Source organism: Pinus tabuliformis, chromosome 4_2, assembly GCF_031772625.1.
Source record: "Pinus tabuliformis cultivar Carrire ecotype Pingquan chromosome 4_2, CPIR1, whole genome shotgun sequence".
Lineage (NCBI taxonomy): Eukaryota > Viridiplantae > Streptophyta > Pinopsida > Pinales > Pinaceae > Pinus > Pinus tabuliformis.
The window spans coordinates 191,369,818-191,377,350 of NC_142304.1; the positions used below are offsets into that span (position 1 = coordinate 191,369,818).

At 39.5% G+C, this 7,533-nt stretch overlaps 1 pseudogene; it reads left to right on the forward strand.

The window, feature by feature from the left end:
* Positions 1–6,524: 6,524 nt before the first annotated feature.
* Positions 6,525–7,277, forward strand: LOC149168793 (putative pectin methylesterase CGR2 pseudogene; annotated as a pseudogene).
* The last annotated feature ends 256 nt before the right edge of the window (positions 7,278–7,533 follow it).

Sequence of the window (7,533 nt, forward strand, 5' to 3'; positions counted from 1 at the left end):
TCGAAAAATTCATTTGAGGTAAACTCCCCACCTCTGTCAGATCTGAGGCACTTAATTTTGTGACCTGATTCATTTTCAACCAAGGCATTGAAAGATTTGAATTTTTCGAATGCTTCATCTTTGTGCTTCATAATTCCTAACCAGACAAACCTGGAGAAATCGTCAATGAATAATATCAAGTATTCTTCTCCTCGAGGTGTTCTTTTCCTGAATGGACCACATGTATCTGTATGTACTAGCTCAAGAGGCATGCTAGCTGATCCTTCCTTCTCTGGAAAGTTAGTTCTGGTTTGTTTTCCAAACTGACATGATTTGCATATGGTGTTGTTAGGAATTTTGATATCTGGAAGATCGCGAACTGCCTGATATTTGCATGCTCTCCTTATTTGTGAAAAGCTTAGATGCCCCAACCTCCGATGCCATAACCAGTGCTCATCATCCTTGCTCAGATAACATTGTTGTTGTCCTTCTTCAAATATATACAGATTATTTGGAGTTCTTTTACCTTTGATCACTGTTTTACCTGTATCAAGATCACGAACAAGACATCAGTTTGATCTGAATATCACCTCGGTTCTTTGATCACACATCTGGCTGACACTTAGAAGATTATGCTTCAATCCATCTACATACAAAACATTTCCAGCCTTGACCTTTTTTTTTAACTGAGCAATGCCTTTTCCTTTTATAGTTGCAGGAGTATCATTTCCAAAAGAAACTTTCTTTCCTTTTTCTAGAGCAGAATATGACTCAAGTTTTTCTTTATCACCTGTCATATGCTTCGAACATCCACTGTCAATGTACCATAGATTTTCCTGTCCTTCTGCATAAAATGCTATCCCACATCTTTCTATTTGTGGTTCCTTTATTCTCCATGTTTTGGTGCTTGAGGCTTGTTCCCTTTTCTGCTGAAACCTGCTCCTGCATTCAGAATCTTCATGACAAAAGTTATTGCAAATAGAACATTCAACTTCATTTTCAAGCACCGAAAAGTTGTTATAGGTCCCTTTTTGTAATCCCGGTCATACTTCTTTGCTTTTGAGCTTCTCTCGTCATGATCGTTTTATATGCAACACATTGAGCTGCTTTGTGACCAAAGTTATGGCAAGAAAAGCATTGTCCATTGAAGAAACTTCTGCGGTTATCAAATCTACCAGCCAAATGGTTGTAATTTCTATTGTCATCCATTCTTGAAGCAAATTGAGAGGATTTTACCTGTGGCTGGTTGTAGCTTTTGTTCATCCTTAAGACAGATTGCCCCTGATTTGCTTGATAGTCTTTGTTTGTAATTGGTCCCTGCTTTACTTGGTGATCTCCATTGTTCTTTTGCTCATTCCTTCTCGCTGCGTCAAGATAACTCTTTGAGGTGGATGCTTGAGAAGTTTCTCCATTATAGCCCAGACCTGTCTTGTTTAGAGGAGAGCGCTGTACATTGATGATCTCATCCAGAGTTTCAGATCCTTTGACAAACTTAAGATTAATAGCCTTTGTTTTCTCAATCTCTTTTCTAAGACCAACAATTTTGCCTTCTAACTTTTCAAGATATTTTTCTTTTTCATCAATTTGAAGTTGTAGAGTATCAATGATCCTATTCTTTTCTTCTATACATGTCTTGAGTCTAGAAATTTCTTCAAAAAAGCTATCCACATCTATAGCATCCATGTAATCATCATCTTCAAATGCCATTAAGAGTTTATAGTCATTACCTCGTTCATCTTCGTCACTATTTGATAGACCATCACTATCTTCATGAGTGTAGTAGCTTTTCTTATTTGCAATCTGTTTATTGTTCCATCTAGCAGGTTCCTTTCCTTTATCCTTATGAGGACATTTTGCAGCATAATGACCTACTCTTCCACAAGCAAAGCATTTAAAAGGTAACTTACCTCTGAACCTTCCAGTTCCCCTTTGAAGATTTCTGACAAAATTTGATTCTTCTTCTTCTTCTTCTGGAACGTGACTTGCCTCATAATAGTCCCCTTTGCCTGAAGCCTTGAAAGCAGCTTCTCTTCTGTCTGATGGACCTCCCTTTCTCATTTCATAAGCAGTTAGAATTCCGTGTAGCTGAGACATAGTAAGAATTCGTAGATTTTCCTTTTCTTCTATTGCAGACACTTTAGATTCAAACTTGGGGGACAATGATCTTAGAACTTTTTCAACCACAATAGCCTCTTTTATTTCTTCACCCAAGTTTTTCATGCAATTAACAATCTCATATACCCGAAGGAAATAGTTAGCCACACTTTCATCATTATACATTCTAAGATTCTCATACTGAATCCTGAGGGTTTGAAGTTTGGCACGCTTTACCTGTTCATCTCCTTCGTAGCTCAAGACAATCTTGTCCCATATTTCTTTTGCGGATTTATATTGCATAACCTTCACGAATTCTGTTTGAGATAAGCATCCCAAAAGAGTATTGACTGCTTTAGCATTTGTTTCATATTTCTTCTTTTCGGCCGTATCTGTAGGAGTAGCTAAAGGAAAAGTGTAGCCTGTATCTATGATATCCCAAACTTCTGTACCAAGAGATTGAAGATAGGCAGTAACTCTTACCTTCCAATAATTGAAGTTTGTCCCATCAAAAATTGGTGGCCTGATTGATGCTTCCCTCTCGTAGTTGCTCATGATGAATGATCTTCCTTCAAGCGATCAAGCTTCTCTGAAGGACCTGCTCTGATACCAATTGTTGAAAATAATACTGAGAGGGGGGGTGAATCAGTATTATCAAATTCTTTTAACAAATCTTCCTTATTTATACTTTGAATTATTTTTGCATATCAGTACCATAAAATAATGAGCATGAACAAGAAAAACAGATAGTCACACCAAGGAACACCAGATGTAAGGTGGAAACCCAATGTGGGTGAAAACCACCTGCTGCAATATGTCTCTATCTTCTTTCAAATTAGAAACTCCTTTTACAATGATTTTGTACTGGTGCAGTCCTTTACCAGTACGCAAGCTGCAACCTGCAGAGAGCTACAACTCTCTCTCGTTTTCCAGTCTCTCCCGGAAGGGAGCTACAACCCCCTACTTCTTTTCTTACAAGGACCACTTATCATAAATTTTCAAACTGGATCCATAAACATCAAATGATCATCAAGTATAAGAAAATCACCCAATCAACTGTAGTAACCAGATCAACAATAATAGAACTAAACCCAGAACACCTAATCAACAGAAAAATACAGCCAAACAAAATTTCTTAAGACAGATACGCAGTTTTTCTTTCTTTGGTCTGCATGCGTATGCACTTCACCTTCTGCTCCCCTGCGTATACCCGCAGAGACCCTTCTGCCGCACTGCGTGTCCACGCACTGTTTCTTCAACCACGCTGCGTATTGTTACTGCAGGTACGCACCCAGAGACACTATCGCGCCGCGTACTGTTACTGCAGGTACGCACCCAGAGACACTATCGCGCCGCGTACTATTATTGTAGCCACGCACTCATAGATACTACCGCGCCGCGTACTTTTACTGTGCGTACGCACCTGAACCTTTGTTGCGCTGCGTGCCCACGCAGCTCTCCTTCTTCTGCTCTGCGTACCTACGCAGCTCTCCTGTTTCTGCTCTGCGTACCCACGCACCTGTACTGTTAATCACCTGCATACATCTGATTAGGGCTGAATTGGCAGTCCACCAGTGTGCCACAGTTAGTCAGATGCCCAGATCTGATCATGCGCTCGAGAGATCACCCTTCACAGATTCGCTTTCAACTTCACTTTCATATAGATCAAGCTTTTAAGACAATAACCCAATCTTTCAGATCTTAAGATATTCAATTTGCAAAAGATACTTAGCCAAGTGATCTCCTTTGCTTTATATAGGCAAGCTCCTCCTAAAATCATGGATCAATACCACGAGCCAAAACCATAATAACACAAATATCGTCGGCTAAATACCAAGGGTTAAACATAAGAAACCCCACGTGTGCTTTTCTCTGCCTTGAAATGAGTGCACTGGGGGTACGCACCTCCTGAACGACGGACCTGCGTGTCTGGCTGCGGTCCCTTCACGGTGTACCTGCGTGTACGCGTCTTCTGAACTGTTCTCCTGCGTACTTCTTAATTTTCAACATATTGAGAGCCTGATCAGAGCATTGCCAGCATTGCCACGGGTGTTGCCATCAAGTACAACATCTGTAACATAGAGCCATACCAGAATCATAATGCCAACACGAAGTATATATCAGATTTCTGTGATTTTACCGAGCTTCTTAGAGTTAAACATGCGGATGTTTGCATTATGTTGTTCTATGATTCATTTCAAGGGAAATGTAAACAGCGGATTGAAAGCTTTCCTGCCAAATCTATTAAGTCATTTGAAGACTTTTGGTTGATGTTTTTGGAGGAATGGATAGATAGATCAGAGGTGGTGGCAAACTCTCCTTCAATTCAAGGTTTCAAACAATGGAATGATGATCATATTAATGAAGAAATAGATGAAAATTTTTCTTTTTACGCGTATCTAAAATCATTTGAGTACAAGGCAGAGGATAAGATGAAATTTTTGGATGAAGTTGCTAAGGACATTGAGAAAGATATTGAAGGTCTACAAGGTCAAATTCAATCATATAGTCTTCATGGTTATGATCATTCTTTTCAAAAGATTGCTATGGTAGAACACAAGGAGAGGGTGTTGCTTCCTTTCTCTTTCGTGATTGAGGAAGAGTACACTGTTATTGAAGATCAGTTTGCACAAAGAGAAAGTTAAGAGAATCATCAAGCTGATCATGTATTCTGGGATCCTATATCTAAATACATGGAAGAATTTTACTCTCCAGTGTTTCAGCTTTCTTATGAAGATCAGAGGCAATTTCGGTGGCTGTGGCCATCACAATATCATAGTGGCTCTGAACTCTGATGCAGTAAAAAAACTCAAATATCAGATAAGACAAATGATTGGCTACATTGGAAATTTCACATTGATTGAGCTGAAAGAAGTTTGAAATTGACAGGGTAGGTAGGTAGGAAAATGAAAATAAGCTCAAGGTTGACTGAGCATTTTTAAGTAGATGTAGATTTCTTTCTCCTACAGTGATCATCAAGCTTAAGCCCGAGGTAAAAGCTCAAGAAGTTGGAAAGGGATGTTTTTCAAGCAAATCTATGTTTTTCATAAAGAGGACAAAGCACTGGACCTGCATGTTCTTAGTGTACCACAAGGGCACACTATCCCAAGTGGAGCCACCTGTTATCACTCAAGAAAAGAAATATTTTAAATTCTGAACATCAATTTTTTAAATTTGTCAAAGGGTTGGTGTCAATTTTGGGTCTAGTCTTTTCATCTTGTTTTAGAGTCTTGTTAAGAGTCTTGTTAGTATGTCAAATGGGGTCAATTCTCTATTTTAGTCTATCATTGGTCTCATATCTCACATGAATATCATATGTCGAAACTCATTTCAAAGTTCATAGTGCAGAAACCCGGTCTAGGTGATTTCATAGCGCAAAACACTGATTTTGCACTAACTCCGCTATGAAATCGGGAATTCGTGCTGATCCATAGAAAATCTCACCCCAGCTATCATATTTAGAAAAATCCATTGTGTTTGCATCAACAGTTGTCAGCTTATACACTTCGTCTATCATATCCAACCGCTTATCCTCATCATTAGGTCGTTAGGTGTCCTGGTACTGGCACATGTTTGCAGTTGTACTTTGCTCTGCGGTTTTGGTCATTCAACTAGGCTTTTTGAAATGGTATCAGAGCAATCGGGGAAATAATAGATAAATGCGAGGTACTGGATTCAATAGTTTCACATGGATGTTTTCTTCGGAAATGCAATATCGAGCATTCCATTGTTGGAATTTGTTCACGTCTGGAATCTGGAGTTGAATTAAAGGATACCATGATGATTGGCGTTGACTATTATGAAACAGAGGCTAAAGATTGTAGCACTCCTAGAAGAAGGGAAAGTACCTATTGGAATTGGAAAGAACACAAAAATAAGGAATTGTATCATTGACAAAAATGCAAGGATTGGAAAGAATGTTACGATTTCAAACACTGATGTGGCAATGCCTGAGAAGCCTTCTGCAGACCCTAAAACAGTACTTGCTATCATACTAGGCGGTGGAGCAGGAACACGGCTTTTTCCTCTTATAGGAAGAAGACCCAAACTGGCAGTACCAGTTGAGGCGCATATAGACTCATTGATGTACCAATGAGCAATTGCATTAACAATGGGATCAATAAGATATTCATCTTAACACAGTTTAATTCTTAGTCTCTAAATCGTCACATTTCCAAGGCATATGGTTTTGGAAATGGTGTGAACTTCGGTGATGGCTTTGTGGAGGTTCTAGTGGCCACTCAGACTCCAGGTGAAGATGGGATGAATTGGTTTCAGGGCACAACAAATGTCGTGATGCAATTTATGTGGTTTTTTTTTGGGATCCGAGGAATAGGCATATAGAACATGTTATTATTTTATCGGGTGACCATCTCTACCGTATGAAATATATGGACTTTGTATAGAAACACATTGATAAGGAGGCTGATATCACAATTTCATGTGCCTCAATGGATGACAGCCGTGCTTCTGATTTTGGTCTCATGAAAATTGATGATAGAGGTCATGTGCTTTATTTTAGTGAGAAACCTAAGGGGGCATTTCTTCTTCTTGGCTATATGTATAGTGGTTCAGGGACAGCAATCAAAGAAAACTCCAGGGAAGAGATATCTAGGGAGGCTCTCAGTATTGATAATGGGGAACAACTTTCTTATGGTTCAGAAATCCGGAAGGCATTACCACTTCTGCAAGAAGTTTACGGGGACAACATGCCCAAGGTCTTACAGGTCGGTCTTGACATGTGTTCTGTAACCTCCAAACTATTAAAGGAAGATGACACTGAAGCTTGGGGTATTGAGCCATTTGATCTAAGATCCACACTAGACAATTCCTGCAAGAATTTGATTCGAAAGGGTATTGTACGGGTTGCCAACATTGAATTTCCCTTACCTTACAAAGCACAGTCATTCCCAATTGTGCTTGTTTCAGATGCCCTGGACTACTTGTCCCCAAAATACCTGAATAAGACACTTCCAGAGATTGCTAGAGTCTCAGTTGAGGCACTTGTTCTGTTTGTTGGCACCCCAGGTCATTATACTTCAAAATCAACAAAAGCTATTCAACTGAGCAAAGCTGGAAGGCCTGCAAAATGACGGAGCCAATCATGGTGGCAAAGATACTTCGAGTCATTGGGACTACAAGAAAATGAGAGCATGACCAAAAAATTTGAGCTGCTTCAGATGCAAAAGTCCCTTTCGGTTTAAGAACCATAGCTTGCATGCTTTCCAAGTTGAGGTTTGTTTAGTGCAATGAAAGACGGTCATGATGGAAATCATGAAAGGTTTTGTTCAATTTATTCATTTCTGATTCAGGAAAAGATGCAGGGCATTTCACTGCTGCATGGGAATTATATAAAGCACAGGATGATGTTGTAGCTGCTTGCAAAGAATTTGGCATTAAAGTTACCCTATTCCATGGCCATGGTGGGAGGTTCAAGCTGTGCTGCAAGTGACACAGCAA